General features: G+C 38.8%; 1 protein-coding gene across 1 annotated transcript in view; it reads left to right on the top strand.

Moving 5' to 3' along the window:
- LRP1B (LDL receptor related protein 1B) overlaps window positions 1-19,051 on the top strand; it is a 575,326-nt gene that overhangs the window by 14,892 nt on the left and 541,383 nt on the right. The window lies entirely within an intron of this gene.

The raw sequence follows: 19,051 nt of genomic DNA, 5'->3' as shown, positions 1-19,051 counted from the left end.
CTGTACCCACCATGGTGCCTGGCCATCTCACTAGCTGTTGGAAACAAACACTTTTTGTCACCCCTAATCTCAGTGAAATGAAACTCAGGGAGATGCTGAGTAACTGATTAGTCAACCCCGAAAAGCTTTGCCTCTTTGAAGTTAATGGGCTTAAAAGATCTTGGTTTGCTGCTGCTTTAGAAACAGTGTGCTGTAAAGATCTGGATTTCTTTTTATTTTGTTGTAAGTAGAATACCTTGGTACTGAAGAGTAAAAAAGACTGGCTGTATAAATCACTGCTTCATTGTGTTTATTATGCTGCTTACTAGGTCTGCAAGTATACTAAATTCTTCTGTAAATGCAAAATCATTGAGCTGTATCCAAATTGGTTCAAAAGATGCTGATGAGAACATTTGTTACAGTTCTCTGCAGGTTCTGATAATGGTGTTTGCTGTAAGGGTGCATGTCCCAGTTCCATTCTGTGACTGAGTGGGAGAAGTGCAACTGCTGTATATTTTTAATGATGGGCAATAGCTTTGAATATCTGGCATGATATTATTTCCTGCTCTTTGGCTACTTTTACTATTATGTCACTCAGTTTTGTTCCCTTTGTGAAGAAGGTGAGATCAAGATTAACAGGCGTATCCGTCCCTCTCCTCCCCCAAAAAACCCAACCTCACAGTGCTGCCTCATCCCAGCAATAACAATCGTAACCAATAGCACAATCCTCCAAAATTCAGCACCCAGGATGTACACTGACAAAATGAGACCAGATGCAGACAGGAAGGCACGTGGTGCTAATTCCGGCTTCTCACTATGAAGATTGCTAAAAGAAGAGAAAACATGCTGTAATTTGTTCTCACAGCAAAAAACTGCAAGTGGAACAAGAAGTACAGAAATCTGTTGTTAAAACAGTTTACACCTAAAACAGCATGTCCTCCTTCACTACTACTCTTGGTTTAAGCATAACTAAATTAAACTATTGGCAGAGCTTCTTGAGCTTCAGTCCTAACCCTCACTAAATGAGCATCTAACACTTAATTTAATGGTAATCATGAAGCTTCTTGAAAAAAATATTTTTCACTTATAATACTTGTTCGGTAGTTATCTCCATGTATAATAATATCAAATTACTATGCTGTCTCTCAAAGTCCTAAATCGTATCATTCTTGCACAGACCAGAAAATTAGTTGTACTTAACAAAGATATGTTTATCTGTACGTATGTGGTGGATTTTAAATTGAACAGTTCCAGACATAATTTTTCTAATATTGGTTAATCCATCTTTAATTAAAATGTTAATTGCTAATCCAGATATTACACAGAAAAATCAGCATACAGTAAACTGTGACTTATTTGCACAAGGACAAAAAAATGTGAAATTACATGGCAATCTCTTCTTCAGAAGGGCAACGTGAACAACTTTGATAGCCAACAGAAAACATACTGAGATTGTTTGAATCATTTCCCACCAAGAAGAAAAGAGGGGAGGTAACTTGGTGCTAGCTAACAATTCCCACTTCAAAGTAGGGCTTGAAATACCTTTTATTTTTTTTTATCTTTTATTTTTAGGGAATGTGCTCACTCCAGTGCTACAGCTGTACTTGTTTCTCAGCTAGGATACTCTGAAATCCTGTCTGTTTTTCTGAACAAAACTCCCTCTGTCCAAGGCTGCATTTCAGAAGTCAGACCCAGACAATCTTGCTTTCTAGCCAAGGCTTACAGAAGGTAGTTAGCTAGGTGGGGGTTATGCTTGCTGTGGGTTTCTAATGTCTTTTCTCACACAGCTTTTTCAGAGCTGTTATATTCAAATCAGACTCTTGGAATCATACAGGATTGCAATCCAAGACATATTAAATTAAGAAAATAGAGACTTGCCTATAGAATGCCATCTGTTGATTTTTCTATTTAATTAGAGAAATGATTTTCATAAATCTGTCTTATGTGGGGTATATACCAGTAAGTAGGCTTCTAAAATCATCCTCACTTTTTTTTTTTACAATCTGAATAAAGAAACAACCACCAGAAGACCTTACAATGTATTATTTGAATACTGCTCAATATTCTTTAGCAAAAAAGCATGCCTACTAATTCCACAGATCTTCCCAACCTGTTCCTGTTTGGGGTTTGTCTCAATGCTACTGGAAGGATTTGAACTTTTGGATTTTGGATGTGCTTTTTTCATTTTTTTAACCTGTTCATTTTCTATCAAAGGAGGTCACCTCTTCACCTTTCTTTTAATTTCTCCTCCTTTTCAGACCCTGTATTCCAGTGTTCTTTCCCACTTGTGAAAGTCACTTAATCTCTGTTTGAACCTGTACCTGCTCTGCTCTGGCAGCACGGCTTCTCTTAGCAGGTTCATCCAAATGGATCAAGAGGAAGATGCCTTTGACACTTCTGTACAGGGAGGATGCAGGAGCTCCTTGGCTGAGAGCTCTGAAAGAAGTTATTTTGGGAGCGATATGGATTTGTATGTATTGCTTTGGCTTGGTTTACAGTCACTCTGTCTTTGAAACACGTTTGAATATCTGCTATTGATGCATGAATAATACGGCTATTTATAACTTGTTTTCAGGCAAGAGAACTGGCTACTGCCACCAGGAGGGTCACCCTGCCTACATGGAAATTGTTCATTTTAGCTCCTTATGAGGCCAGAACAAGAATTCAAAGATATTTATATATAATAAAACAAGCAAGCTCAAGCCACTTTTTCAAGGTAGGGTGGTGATTATGAGCTGTGCCACTTGGTCAGGCAGAGCTGACCTGTTCTCGTGAGCCCACTGCTCCCTGGGAGCTCTCATCTTTTCCTCTTTTGAGTCTCTAGATAGTGGCAGAATGTTGTGCTCCCTGGTGCCATTGAGCTGCCCTGCCTCCTGGTATCCTAATTTTTGTGCCTGGGCTGGAAGCAGCTTTTCCCTATGGTCTCTTCAATTTGTAGTCTGTGGGCTGCAGGCAAGTGGCTGGGACTTTACCGTGAGCTCGCTGTGCCTGGGTTATATTACTTCCTTCTCTTTGCTAGGCAAAGTCGATTAAGAATTATTTCTTCTTTGCATTATGCTGTAGGCTAGGAATAAAAGCTATCTAAGACAAATCTGCTATTACAGGGATTGTCTATGGGAAAATGGGCTGAGTGACAAGGTCTGGGATCACTGAGAGTGCAGAAATAATGCACGTGAAAAGCCGATATGCATCGATATTCACGAAGTCATTATGCAGTGCATAATCTTAAAAGTGAGGGGTTATGTAACAAATGCTTTCTCAAGAATAGGACCGTTTTTCCTTTACATTGCTTTCCCAGTTTTTTTTAACCTTTTCTTTCAGAGCGGATCAATTTCATCCCATTTCTTTTTGAGACTTCTTTTGTATGTTGAGCCAAGGATTGCTACTTGGTGCAGGAACAGAGGTGTAAATAGGCAGAGAAACAGCAGGTAATTTGGAGGTTGTCCTCAGACAAAAGGAACTGCTGTGCTTCTAATATCACTTCTTATTTTTAACTGGGCAAAGCATTGGGGAGGGAGGCACAGGTGCCCTGACAACAAAGCAGCTGGTGTAGATGCTTAAGGAGAGTAAAACCTCTTTTTATGCTATGGGAAAGAAAGGATATGGGCACTTGGGAAGTGTGCAATCAGAGTACTTAAATTGAAGCAAAATGAGGATCCCAGTGAGGTGGCTCTGTGGAAGGATGAATGGAAAGTGAGAGGTGTCCTTAATATCTCTAGAGCGTTTTCTTTTTCTCCTTGCTCTACATAAGCAGACTCTCTGGATCTGTGAAGCTCTCACATTTACCTTTCAGTAACTGTTCCTACAGCTTCAACTTTTTTTAAGGCAGTTTAGTAAAAAAAAAAAAAAGTAGAAAAGCTCTAAGCTGAATTTCGGCAAGCCCTCTCCACCAATAAAGATTGTTCAATAAAATCACAAACTTGTATTTCTAGTCCCCTAGCCATCTATCTGATTTCTGCAGAGATGCAGGGTGAAACCTGCTTGAAAGAATGGGTAGTTTTTTTCTTTGCATATTGTTTGCCCCCTCTTTCCCAGTACTTTCCGTATGTATGAAGCACAACTCTGAGAGATTCTCAGTGTCTGTAGTGCATGAGCCTTCTCTTTGTGTCACATTCTTGCTATGCCTTTTTTGAAGGGAAGCTTTAACACGCTAGTTTTGAATGCCACACCAGAAACTTAATTATTTGAAAGCTTGTTCTATCCAAAAACCCACGTTATGTACTCAGTCTGCCAAGGGTGAGTGCTGATGCACTTTTTCTAGTCCAGGGCTTTCTTTTCAGTTCTATGGTTAGCCATTTTCTCCTCATTATAGTCTTAAAAATCCTACCTTTGTATTTATTGTATTCCACTTGTTGCGAGGAAATCCTAAAGTAATGGAAACCTGAGCACAACTCTTGCAACCCTCAAGACTTAACTGAGTGTGGTTGAAGAGGAGTGTATGGAAGCAATTTCTCCTTCTAGAAATCTAATAGTGTTTAAATCTCTTCAGTGGTACTGCGGTACCCTATAAATGCCTTCCCACTGTGTTGACTTCCAGTTTGCTTTCAAAAACTCAGCTTATTTTAAATGTCACTATTAATAGCTTTCTGTTGGCAAAATAGAAGATAATTCAGTTGGATATCCCAGTTAAGCAGGGTACCATGTTTACCTTGGGTTTCTGCCCAGCAGCTGCTTATACTGAAGTGCTACAAAGAATCCATGAATTAATCACTGTGTAACCATGGGGACAAGTCCTGTGTTGATATTCCCCCCAGTGAGTGTAGCCACCATAATGTGGTCTGTAGGTGCAAATGACATCATCCTTCTGCAGTTCAGTGTGCCTGTGGGTAATAAGGTCCCAATTTCTTGAGTGCTTTGGGGACGCACAGTTGCTGCTGTTGCTGCCTTTCTCTGAAAGTGGCGAAGAAAATGCAAGAACTGCATTTAGTGCATTACAGCCCCTAAAGTTTCTGAAGTGCAAAATTAGTTCCAAAATGTCTGTATGTATAATGGCAGTACCATTTCAAGGTGTGAATTATATGGTGACACGTGCACCTTTTCTGAGTAAAAGATGCAGAAAAAAAAACCACAACGGGTCAGTATTAGAATAAAATCATCTAATTGGATTTTTCATACTTATCTGTGACATAATTACCTCATTGTGGGTACTAGGTTTTGATTTTTATTATATCTATGTTTACCAGAACTGCATGCAGTTTCCCAAAAAGCTGCAATCACTCATAAAAGCCCTTGGAATGCTCAGAAATAGCTATCAAGAAAGGAATAGTTGAAATATGTAACTGTATGGGATATTGAGAGAAACCCCTATTTTTGGGGGGGGAAGGATCATCTTGTGATTAAGTCCAGTTAATAACACAACTTCAGTTAACTTGGTCCTATGCTTAGAGCTCATAAAGGCACCCATGGGAGTATATGAATTAGTTTCTTTTAATTGCATTATTTAATTGTTTAAATTGCCTTTCTAGTTTTAATGCATTTTTTCTTTTTTTTTTTTTTTTTAAGAAACTCTTTCTGTTTGGGATTTGCATGTGTGTGCTCACTGCTTTGGTTCTCCTCCAAAGATTTTTTCTTTTTTTTTCTCAGAAAAATGGCAAGAATTAATGTGTTGGCAAAATCCAACCGTGACTTCAGAGAGAGTTGTGAATAATGAATGTGGGGTCTTTCCCTTCCTGCAATGGCAGTAAAACGTCAGCCAGTGTTTTATTAAAAATGCTGCATGTGTACATACATCCCTATAAAGAACAGTTGAAGTGCAGAGATCTCCGACCCTGATCAGCCAATGTATTTTGAGAATGGACAGATGGGACTTGACTTGATATAAAGAATTTTGCATTGTTTCAAACAGCTCTGTGTACATGCTGCTGGATCAGGGCTTAAATGCTCCTGGGGAAGGAACAAAGTTGGCTCTCAAACAGAGCTAGCTAAAAGATGAATGCCTAGGGAGGGAGGGGAGGAAAAAAAGCAGGTTTCTGCCTGCTTCCTTACCTCTCTCAGCATGAGGTCATGTAATACCCGATGCCCCTTTGGTCTAGAAGACAAATCTATTGGATGTGGCTAATAGTTGCTTTAACGTGATTCTAGCAGGAGCAGACAAGAGTTTGCTTTGCTCAGCCTAAGGGAATCCTCCTGAAACATCCTCTTCGAGTCGATGGGATCCCTGTCATTGACTTAAAGATTAAAGGGTTCAGTAAGGTGAATTGACTTAAATTGAAGTGATTTAGCTGTGATTTAAACCAACAAGCAGGAAACTTTGATTTAAATAATTGATTTCAATCTTATTGTGAAATTTATAGTTGTAGCGGTTTTTGAAGAGTCCAATTCCTTGACTGGTGATTCAGTTCAAGTATAGTGATTTGGGACCAAATAGAGATTTAGCTGGTGTACTTTATGATAAGCAGTGGAACATTGCTCTTTCTCCAGTTGTCTTTTCCTGACCAGGTCTGTGTTCAAGCTTTCAGTTCTTGCAAGTTTAGGTAATGTTTTAAATCCTATGATTTACTCAAGAGTTGACTAATTGTTAAGTCACATTAGTTCTTATATGCCTTTGTAAAACTGGACACGATTCAGCTCTGGTTCCGTGCACTGTTTACTTGCCATTCGGATTTGATTTCAGTGGACACTAGAGGGAGCACATATTGTTTTAAGAAGGGACAAATTTTCTGTCCTGCCGAGGTATGATCTAATCTGGCAACAATATACAGGAGTATGTATGATGAGAAGCTGCTTTTGTGTTTCTTAGGTAATTCTTCAAGGGGATAATGTGCAAAAGCTAAAAGTTGCTTTATGAAAAGCCTGTTCTATATAATGAGAATTCTAGAGATTGCTACCTCTAGTAGTGTTTTTTCTCTCATCTCCCTCTGTTTAACTGATTTTACTTTTAAATGAGTTCCAATTATTTCATTAATGCTATATACATTTTAGAAATATTTTAACCAATAAATGTTTCCTATCTCGTGATTTTATTGACTTGTGTTAAAATGCATTGATTTTTGGCTGATGTACTTGTTTCAGGGTAGAGGCAATTGTTCTTGTAGGAGTGCTTTGGAGTCAGAGTTCTTGCTTTTTCAACAAATACGCTTCCATTGAAAAACAAATTGAACATTTGAAAAGATTAAATGGATGTTAGTCAAGCATCCTGTTTTCAAACATGCCATTCTTTCTTCTAATGTGACACTTGAAAGCATTCTTTCTAATCTTACTCCATTAATCTTATGCATAATATACATAATAGCACATCAATTGTCATGCGTTTGCTTTATTAAAATGTGTTTGAATTGGTGATTTCTGCCTGTCTCAACTCAGGGATAATGAGGTTGATTGAGTAATGCCGATTTAATTTCTCTTACCTGTGCAATGTAATCGGAGTGAGATGTGAATACATGTTTAACCTCCCAGCAAATGAGCCCTCAAGCTTCTGGTCTGAAGTGGTGCTATCAGCATCATCAGTGATAGCAGGTAATCACTTGCACCTATTGATCTGACATGGATTTCCATCACTTCTGCAAGGTGTAGTGTAACCCCTTCAAAGGTGGTTGAAGTTACTGTCTTCTCTCTTGTGCATTGTGCATCTTGTACTGCATTTAAATAATTCTTCATATCTATCACGACATAGAATAAAGACCAACATTCTTTGTCATTAACACAGCGTTCTTTGTCACTAGCACACAGTAAATTTGATTGATGGCATTACTGGAAACCAGTGCCTCTTGCATAAGAGAAACTCTCACCTTCTAACCAGAATCAAGACCTAATGCATACACTCATACTGATGCCCATATAGCTTTTTTTCCAATGAGTTAGTCTTCAGGTACAATTGTTATGCAAGGTTTTTACTGTGGGTCTCAGCAAATATGTGATAAAAATGCGTATATGTATATTCAGATGCATGTCTTCCCCCCTTTTTATGAAATCTATGGAAAAGGCTGTGACAGAAAATCAGCAGTTATTTTCTGTACTGGTAACCCCCCTCCCCCTGACCTGTTTTCCACCAGTCTTCTCCCATCAGAAGGAGCTGCTCTTGCCCCCTTCTCCATGACTGTTCTGTAGTTCAGTTTTCTGACAGGTTTATGTCAGAAATAACAGATCTGTGGGAATTATAGATGTGGTCATTCCAGCTGAGCCGAGTGCCCCATATCAGCAGATAGAGCTCTCCTGGACCTCAGTCCTGCTGCCAGACCCAAACTGGCCTCGCTGGCCAAGCCCTGCTGCCAGCCTGCTCTCACACCTATAAATAAAACGTATTGTTTGTGCTCTTTGTGTTCCTCTGTTCTGCAGTGGGTTGGCCAGGCTATAACACAGGTGAAGCAAGCAGGTTTATAGAGCTGTTACTTTTGTGAGGGAAGTGCTGCAGCTCGGGGCTGCTGCAGTTGGTGATGCAATGGAGGGTGGCAAAGCCCTCCTTGCTGCCTTCCTCCTGCCAGGGAACCTTCTCCTGATAAGTCTGTGCCCAGAGTGCTATGAGATTTGAAGATTGCCCAAAAATGTCTTCAACCATCTTTTTTTTTAATCAAATTACTTGCTGCTACTCTGATTACCTGTAAATAAGAGAGATGTGTCTGTGTGATGGAAATGTTGCTTTACATAGATTCTTCTCTTGAAATTAGCTGTTTTCTTTTCCATGTTTCAGTGCACAGCTATCCCTAAATCTCATATGAATAGAGGTTAATATTCAAATTCTATTATGACTATTCATGTAAGCATAGGATTAATTTTCTTGCAGGGATCTGTACATACAGAAGTTCTGCTAACTCTTAGCGGCTGTTATCCAAAGTTAAAGACAAATAGACCTTTATATATTTAAATTCAACCAGTATGGCTTATCAGCAAATTAATGACTTACAGACCAAAAGCAATTCTGCTATATCTAATATTCTACAACTGCAAACCAACAGATTATATACATTAATCAGTTTGTCATAAATGAATCCCTATTTTGTATGCGAGTAAATAAAACAGTCATGCCACAGTGTACTTTATTTGTAAACCAATATATGATAAATAAATGGATTTTGATGTAACTGTATTTTATTTTAGAAGGTAGAAATTAAATCTATATGCTTGTTAGACAAATTTATGTAACCTGTATGAATCAATATATGATATATATGACCCATTTTAAACTCTGACATGTTTGGTACTTGATAATTACCTCAATTTTATGAAAAGTTCCTGGTTTTAAGACAGTCCTAGAAGCAATTCAGACTTTAATTAAAATTTTTACCTTGGCTCTAAAAAGGTCATTTTAGCCAAGGGGGGATAATGTCCTTTTATAGTAGCACATCTTGCTTCTGCTCCTAATTGATGTTATTTGGTAGCTGTGGGAGAATAATGCGTGCTGCTGTTCAGGAGAGCAAAAAGTGGAATTTCACTCTTATTGTAGATTTCTTTTGGTGTTCATGCTTTTTTGTTTGTGCTAGTAGATAAGTGTTTATGTCTACAACAGCTCTTATTAATTGGTAGAAAAATGTGACGCTCTACTAATGAAGGACAGATGACTGCTGGGTGTCTCACAAGGCAGTGTGCACTGTGGCCCACTGGAAAAGCAAGTGCTGAAGCACATACCTATCTATCAGATTCCAACCTGATCCTGACATTTGTAATCTCATTTCATTTTAATTGAAGTGCACTCTTTGCAACGTTCACTGCGGAGTTTTCTCCAGCTCTGAGGATGGAAGATTACAGGAAGACTGCTTGTGCCTTTTAAAACTGCAGATTGTTTGAACTGTTATATTGTTCATTTTTAGTTTAAATGGGATATGTAAACCAAGAGTATCTTTCAAGAGTCACAAGGAAAGTTTTTAAATCTATGAAAACTATCTGTGAAAATTTTCACTCTGTGAGGATATACCTTATGGAGTACAGATCAAACCAAGGGAAAATGAACTATAAATTGATGGAAGCATTCAAGGGAAACAGGATGCAAAATGAGAAAAACTAGGGCAACCCTTTAATATTGTAATGTCTAAGAAAAATCTCCTCCCAGTTCTGTTTGCCTTTCTGGGAGCAGTCTTGTAATCATGGTGTGGTGTCCCTTAAACTCCAGGGAGATCCATTCTGGGAATAACAGGATCTGTAAGGGAAAAGTTGAGTCATTAATTACTACTGGGACACATCTCCACTAGCCAGATCATAATCTACAAGGACTAGAAGGGAAGACTGAGATAACATGCATGTGGCAAAGCAAAGATGGCAGTGTGATGCCCAACTCAAAGTCATTGAGGAATGCTTGGGTATAGTTCAAGGAACTCACGCAAACGTCTGAATTTAATTTGGCTCCATCTACTTGCATACATATAACCTTTGTACTTAGACCACTTTTTGGTCCTAACAGAAGTTACTTCTAGTATTGCTCAAGGAATTTGGTGATTCCCTTGTGGTTAATTTTTGTAAAACTGTGAAACATTGGCAGTGCCTGCTCTGTGTCCAACTTCATGATATTTTTCAAGAAGATAAATTTGCTTTTAAGAAAAAAACAAACTCAGATGCCTTTTGTTAAAGCACTTAGCAAGTAAGAGATTTACAAATGTTCACAGTCTGTCAGATTGCTTTGAGAATCAAGGATCCTGCTGAGCACTGAGAATTATTAAAAATCAATGAATCCTTAGTATACAGAAGGTCAGTTATGTTTCTAAAATACCGAGGTATACAATTAAAGTATAACAGTGCATATGTACCTTGTTTAAAGATCTCTTTATGACAGATCGTTTTTCCTCTCAACCTATCATGCCATTAGTTTTACAGCCGAAGGAGACACGTACCTAGATACAGGTTACTCAAGAAACTCATTATGTCGCTTTGAACACAATTTTTTTTAACTGTTCTTTGTGCTTTTGTTTTCATGTCAAATGGCTTTCAGAACCATTATTGTCTTTTATGCTCACTACAAATTTATATCCTTTGTTGTTTTACTGTACATCTCATGGAGTTTTAAAGTTCAGTGTTTTTCCCCCTAGATAGAATATACCTCTATCTCTACGTCCCAAGCTCATCTGGCTTTTCCTGTATTAACTTAGGTTACTTGATTTACTGCCTGATTTGGTACAGTAAAACTTAATAATCTTATCAATACCACAGAGCTTCCTGTGCTTCCCACAAAGTCGGATGAGAAATTACTATTTAGGCAAGTTGGATTTCCTAGACTGAAGTTTTCTGTTGTCTCACTTCTGCCAGTCCAGTGGTGTGCCTCAGAAGGTATCTGTTTTACATGACATGAAGATATATCTCAGTTTTTGATTGTACAACTGTATCAATGTTGTTATAAGTTATTTAAATTCCTGAATAATGGATGTTTGTCAGATTTTTTTTTTTGAGTTTAAAGTCTGCTTAAAAACCAGCATCAGGGCAGAAATGGTCCTTCCCAAAGCTGGTATCATCATAACATGATTGGTAATTCAATGTGTGTGATTAAATAAAGCAATAAGGGCTTGCATGCATTAAATATTGTCTGCAATTGTAAGAAGTATGATCCTTTTATGTTTACATGAAAAATGAAATTTAGTTGTTTGAATACTGCCTCTGAGTGGTTAGGGACTGGATAGAGAGGAATAGCATTTCTTCACAGTTGGTAGGAGAAGAGTAATTCTGGTCTTAGAGGTGAAACTGTGTTTGGAGACTATCATGAGTTGCAGAAATGGAAACTCCTAAAATTAAAAGCGTGTAACATAATAATCATGATGGTGTTTAGACAGGTGCACAGTGGGGCTGTGGTATCTCTGCCTTTAGATGATCCTTTTATGTTTACATGAAAAATGAAATTTAGTTGTTTGAATACTCAATGGCATCTTAGGTGAGCTGAATGCAACCTGAACTATCTGAACTTTTCTTTGCTTTGAATGAGAGTTGTTCTCCAGGGACCTAGGTTCATAGGTTCATTAGGTTGGAAAGGACCTACAAGATCATCTAGTCCAACCATCCTCCTATCACTATCCCGACCTCTTCCCACTTACATCAGTGTATAACTTCCAAATGAGGGGGGTCCAAGCAGTAAAATGGATTTAAGAATTTTGGACCTCCTTCCCAAGTAGGCATTTAAAAACATAAGGTGCATATGTCAGTATTTGAACAAATGTAGGGGCTGTAGAAGAACCTTGACTTATCTAAAAATAATTAGCTTGTTTTGGAGACAGTCACTTAAGATGTACACATTTCCTTTTAACTTGCATTATGGTTTGTTCCTAAAAAGACTTGTAAAAGCAGAGTTATTTGAGTGAATCATTATTGTTATACTGCACAAAATATCAAAAGTTATAGAAGAGCCACTTGGTAAATCTGCAGTAGAATTTTTCAGCATATAAAGCTTTTAATTGGAAAAGCTGTTCTGTTGATGAAAATGTTTCTAGTCAATGCTGTAAATGCTACAAGACATGTGAGGTACCTAATGATTCGGTGAGGGTGTTCTTGTGCAATATTGATCTTAGAGTTGGGTTTCTACTGGAAACTACCTTTTGGGTTGCAAAGCTGTCTAAGGTAAATATGATGAGCAGCTTGGCAAAGTAGAGACTGACAGGTTTAGCTGTGCACGGTGGCATTGATCACACTTGGAAAAAGATGAGTTGAAAAATTTCAGCTTGAGAAATTTCACTTCAGTCTAAACTAGACAAGTGGTGTTGATCCTCAGATGAAGGTAGACTTGATGTCAGCTTCATCAAGATTATAAAAGCGAAGGAGATGAAGTGCTAGCTATGCATTAAATAATACATAGCAGCATAAACACCTTGCATTTGAACAACTTTGTAATAGTTGAACCAATGCAATGGAAGTGGGATTTGAGAAGGTGCTTACAGCTCTTCCCTCACAAACGCTCCAAGAATTAATATTGCTTGCCGTAATTTATCTTCTGAATTGAAACTAGTTCAGAGATCTTTGATGCCCTTTTGTACTAGAAAAGCATCCCTCAGTGCAAAGAGTAACCAGTCAGAGCATGCACGCACGCAGCAACTGCAGTGGTTTGAATGGCATACTGGATCTGGGGAGCTGAGTCAACCCCAGAAACCTGGGTATAACAAATTACAGGAGTCACATGGGAAAACAAAGAAAAAAAACTATCCTTGTTTTGAGAAGGCAGCAGTGGAAGGGGGAACTAAGTGGTTTCTGACACTTCTTAGTTGCACCAGTGCTATTAATTAACTTGAGGTTTAATTGCAGGAGTAGTGGGGACTGAAAGTAAAACAAATGATCCTGAAATAGTGCTCAGCGGGGCCAGCAAATCACTGTAAGGTTCTCAAAAGCTGAAAGATTGCTTAGTGCTGCTTAGTTACAGGGGCTGCTTCAGGGACCACAGGATTTGAGAGGAGAAAATGCTGCTTTGGGGACTGAAATAACACGGATAAATCTCTAAAAGTGTGTAAGTCACCTGTAGCAGGCTCCTCCCAGGGCAGAAGAGCTGTGATGGACAAATTCTAGTAAGTGCTTCTCTGAAAATTAACAGAAATGAAATACCAGCTCTGTGTAATTTGGAGTACCCTGGCTTTAGCAGTGACTTTGTTTTATGTGATTTGTAAAACATATATCTTATGGTTTTGGATGATCAGATGAATAATTCATGTGAAATTGTGCTGTTAAATGAGTGATGGCATTAAGTCACGTGCATCAAAACTGCTCCCACTGGCTGCTTCTGTTTAGAGCTATGATCTCATCTGACAGATTTTTTCTTTTTGGTTAGGAATGCAATACTGAAGTTCAGAAGAATGCAGTGTTTTATTAAGCTGATGTGTTCATCTAAATTATTCAAGTATTTCAGGTTTTAAGTTTTTGACAGCACTTTGGGTCAATTCTCTTCTAGCTAAATTGGTTTGATCTACCCAAGCTCCTCTAATACAACTCCTGCGTGTCTAAGAAAGCTTTGTGAAGCATAACGTGTCTATGACCATCTCCATAAATGTAGCAAGAAAATCAGACAAGATGAATATTTCAAGGGGAAAAGTCCTGGCTAACCAGACAACTTGCAATAAAGAGAAGAGCTGGGGCTGTAGATTGACTGGTGAAGTAGCACAAGAATTCTTCTTGAGGGTGTAGAGAAGTGTGAAGGACTGGAGTTTCTCAGCTGAAGCTTATGAATCTCAAACTTCAGTCGGTTTCCTTTCAAAATCTGACATGTATACTAATCCCAACCAAACCAGTGTTGATTTGGTATTTGTGAGTGAAAAGTCATGTTTTTAAGTCTGCTTTGAGAAAATACTTCCAGTACTGAGAGCAGCTTTTTGAAGTTGAAAGTGTTGGATGAATAGGTAATTTTTGAGAGATGGTGAAGTAACAGAAATAAACATCAACCCCAATCACAAGTCATGGTTTCCATAGGAACACAGATATGCAACATCCATGCATGTCATATTTAGCAACTTTGATAGCATGTTCATTCTGACCTGACAATTGAGGAAAAGCCCATTTGAGTTGAGAATTCTAGTAGTTGTGGATTCTAACACGGTAACATTCTGCTAATGGCTCCTGAAATACCCTAAACTCCTGTTAAGGAAGTTTATGGCTCACTTTGAACCTCAAGTATGCGTCATTAAATGGCTGAGTTCCACTTTAACCTTAGCAAAGTACTTCACTGACCCTTGGTACAAAGAAAAAGTTCATGAAAATGTTCTTTAATGTATGTCACAGTGATCTAGAAAGCTGAAGTTGGTGCAACATTGAATGCTAGCTTTTTTTCCAATGAGAACTGTCTTCCTGTTGGGTGCCATTAGGGTAAATTTACCCTGGGGCTCGTTTCATGGCAGCCTGCCTTCAGTCTGTGCCTGACGTCCACAGCCCCTCCCACCTCTGGTGCTTCTCTCCTTGCTGAGCTATACTTAAGTACTGCAAAATAAATAATATGCTTTCAAGGCAAGATTTGTATCTGTATAGGTATGTACTCTGAATTCCCTGGAGACCATTGGATACGCAGATAGTTTGTTGACTAGTGCAAAGTATTTCAGTATCTAGTAACTGTGCTGGTTAAGGTGAGCTTTGTGCTTCTTGCAAAATGAACGGTGTGTATGACATATTCTAATTGCTGACCAGTTGCTAATTAGTAACATCTACTGATTAGACTGGAGAAATGTTCATGCCGATAAAAAGCTGTGCATGCTTGCTCCCGTGGCTTGGGTTTTCTTCTCTGAAGTCACAACCTGAGCCCCAGTCCTCAGTGGGTGATGGTGGCACTTCATGTCATCAGCAGCACCACGCTGCAGTTTGCTCACTGCAAGATCCTTTCCTTTGTGCTGTAGTTGTAAAGGGGGCCTAAATTGGACTATAAATTTTCTCCAGTTAATTATTTCATCAAATGAGTAACGTGGACTGCTGAGCATTATTATTCCCGTTTTACAACTGGGCAAATGCATCTCTCCGACATTGCAAACTTTGGATGTGAATATGTTGTTGCATATCTAAATTCTCTTGAGTGCCATAAATAAAGACCAAAATCTGGCTTGTTTCAACTGTTCTGGCCTTTGAAAACAGGCTGGTAATGAAGATAAATTTCTGCATACACTGTACTTGTTCTGAATGTACAATTTTGACTCATCTCCTCAGGAATCAAACAGGGGATCTGAACTCTGGCTGCTGAATGCTTTGGGATAATTAACAAGCCCAAAAACTGAATCCCAGAATAGGATGTAATAATACTGCTTATCTCTTTGTTGTAGCAAATTCAGGTGCTGTAGCAGACATCTGTGTTTCAATCCTCTCTTTAATCTACCACGTGATTTTTGGTGGAGATGAATATATGCGTTATGATCTGGTTATATTTTCCAAGAGTTTTTACCTGATTTTTTTAGGTGATAAAAACACTTTTTGAGGAAAACTTTATTTATTTATTTATTTTCAAATCCTCTCAAAACAGTGGGAGCATGTGTCCTGACTGGATACTTGTCACTATTTCCTTAACTTTCTGAATATTTCCTTTTTAAATCTAGGTGATACCTGGCTTTTAGCACTTATTTCAGTTAATCAGAAATGTCTGAATGGAGCATTGAGGACTCTTCAGGTGAGTCGGTGTCTGCTCTTGGAGTCTTTGAGTTGTGAAAGAAAAAATTGGATTTCAACAGTTTTAGCTTTCATGAAGTAACTTTTAAAAATACTGTATTTTGGCTCATGAAGTTACTTTGCCATGCAAAAACAGAATGGAAATTATGGCTGCAAGATGAGACTGGTGTCAGCATATTTTTTCTCCTCTGGTAGGCAATGTTTGTCCGAATCCAAATCATTTTTTGTTATGCCAAGCTTAGCTGGAGTGGCACTGCTGAAATGCCTCCGTGGGATGTGCTCATCATTTCATAGGACAAATGGTGTGAGCGTTGGGTGTCATATAGATTTAGGTGAATGCTTCCCCTCAAGGGTGATGTTGTTGCAACGTGATAGTAGTCATACAGTTTTGTTACTGAAGTATTTATGGAGTATAGGCACACATTCAGTTCAGGTCCATTTTTTCTTGCTGCCCTGGGGATCCTCATAGGCAGTGCCATTTAGTGTGAAAGAGCTGACTCCTGGGTGGGATGTTTGTGAGATTCCAGAAGGAGCTGAAGAAATTAATGCTTTGGAAGCACAGTGCCCCACAGCAAGCTTTTCCAGGGGCACCTACATCTCAGCAAAGGCTAAGCCCAGTAGTGCTCAGCACTGTGCCCAGGGAAAATCATTGTGATGTGGTTATAAAATATAGTCTTGACATCAGCTTGTGGGAGGGCATGGGAAAAATGGGATCCTTTTTTATGGCAGCCATGCTTGTTATTGTCAAGAAACAACTAACAAAGGGTTTGTGTGATGCATGGTAACTAGAAAGCTGCCATGTTTATAGACTTGTTGTGGTATGAATGATATTTATTTTTTTGATCACCTTGTCAATCCTTTTATAAACATCCCTGAAGAAGAGTGGCTCTGCTGGGAATCTGCAAGGCTTTTCTGTTGTCATTTACTATGAACATAGGATGTTCATTTCACATTATTGAAGTGTTTGTCTTTTTACCTTGTAATCGTGGTGTGTGTATATTGAAATGAGTTTTACATATGGTGATGTCTTTTAAAAGCGTGTTATATTTGACTGCAAAACTCTGTTAGTGCTTTGTGACTGTTAGATGTTTTTGCTTTAGGGTGGTTGTGTTTCATGGGGCTGATTCTAATGAAAGGTCTCATTTAGCTGTAATTTGAAGGCTCTGAATAAAGATGCCAGCCCTAAATTGTAACCTGAAATGCAGGAGTGAGTAGCTACAGGCTTGACCTACATCATGTTGTGCTGGGTTGTGAGTGTGGTGCATGGCTTTGAGCATCTCAAATGTTCTTAAATTTTGGGTTTAAGAGTATGTTTCTATAGTTCTCGTGGATCCTGCTTCTTCCATCAGTTCCCCACATGTAAACAGAGGTAACCGAAGAAAATAGGAAGTTTTTACTGATACAAAATGAGTGGTTCTTTCATTAGAATCATCAGAGTTCACATCTCGAGTAAGATTTCTCATGTAGAGATAATCGTTGCTCTTCACATTCCTGAAATAGAAATGATCAATCTGTTGCCATAAGTCCAGCTCTGCTGACCACGCAGAGAGCAGTTATGTTAATCACTGTGGGAAGGATACATTTCAGAGGAGAACAGAAAACATCTTTCTACCCATTTTTAGAAAGCCTCTCAAGAAAGACTTTTGGGTTTTGGCTTCACGGTCTTGGATATTGGCTTCACGGTCTTGGATATTGTTGAACATCAGATGGATCCAGAAAGGAGTACTGAGTGGTACTAAGAGTAGCTGCACCCTCTGAAGGTCTGGGAGGCTTATGTATCTGAAACGTCCAGATCCTCCACTGTGTCAGCCACAGTCTGTGCTGTAGAAGCACGATTTCTAATGTGAAGTGAAACAAACTTGGAAGAGAACCTAAGGTGCACAGTTTACTGCTTTAAGCCTAGCATCTTGTTTCCAGCCTAAATAAGAGAGCTACAATCAGCATATGCTGATGAAGGCTGGTGTTTTATGCCTGGGGTATGCTTCATCAGCAGCGTCTGTGGCCCAGAGGAAAAATCCAGCACAGGGGCTTGTTTGTGCATGACAATACAGACACCCAAACACAGTGATTTTCTGTCCCCCATATGGAGTGTAGAGTCTTGGTTCACTTATGCCCCATGACCAGCACAACAGTGGCTTGATCAATGGGTTTGCCCCCCTGGCCTTTGTTCTTCTATCTCAGCTTTTTGAACCTCTAATTCTGTGGTGGCTGTGTATTAGTGATGTTTCACAGCATTGATATCAAAGTAAGAGTTACAACATGTGAAAGGCAACAATATACAAACCTGAAGTTTTATTTAATCTTAGCCTTAAGCTGTGCTTAAAGTCACAGATCCAAATGTGTTTTTTTCTCTTGGCATACAACTTGGGGTGGAAGGGAGGGGGTGGGAACAAATCTTCACGCAGTGTTGCACAGCAATCTGGAAATGGAGGCAGATGTAATCATTTTGCAGCATCATCGGTGTTTAAAGAAGACTTATTTAGCAGTCAGAATATTATCAATCAAATGCTTATTTTGGAGTTGTTGCTATCATCCAAGTCTAGGTATGAAATCAGAAGGTCAGAATTTCAGACATCTCCCTCCATGGACCTCTTCTGTGCATATGGTTTTTTTGATGCAAAGATGGATGGTTGAATTACCAAATCTGTTGAATGCATAGCAACAGCAAATGATCTCTGAGGGAAGGTTTTTAAAGCTCTAAAAGGGCACAGAGCAGCTGTACCCTTTAGCAACTTGAGGAAACTTCATTAAGGGAATGGGAACAACTGTCTGCTCCGATAACCTGCTACCCTGTGTAGGTGCCTGGCTCTCAGCTAATGCTTTTTTAATGTGTTGGCTGGAATAATGCTTCTGAAGCCGGTGAAACTCTACTTGGGGCTAATTTGAAGTTGTGAGCATGTGATCATCATAAACAGTCATGTCATAGAAAATCCTTCTTTGGAGAAAGAGAGAGCAAAGCACTGTTTTTTGGTTTTTTTTTTTTTTTTTTAATAAAGTTTAATGGGAGCACTGTTGTGATGCTGTTCATCCAACTGGGCATCCTGCTAAAATATATTCCTTTGAAAAGGTCCATTATGTTTTATCCTTTATTTTTTAAGATGGCTTT

This window comes from Cyrtonyx montezumae, unplaced genomic scaffold, assembly GCF_038088225.1.
Source record: "Cyrtonyx montezumae isolate F1298 unplaced genomic scaffold, pur_monq_1.0 scaffold_7, whole genome shotgun sequence".
Lineage (NCBI taxonomy): Eukaryota > Metazoa > Chordata > Aves > Galliformes > Odontophoridae > Cyrtonyx > Cyrtonyx montezumae.
This window is presented reverse-complemented; position numbering and strand designations above follow the sequence as displayed.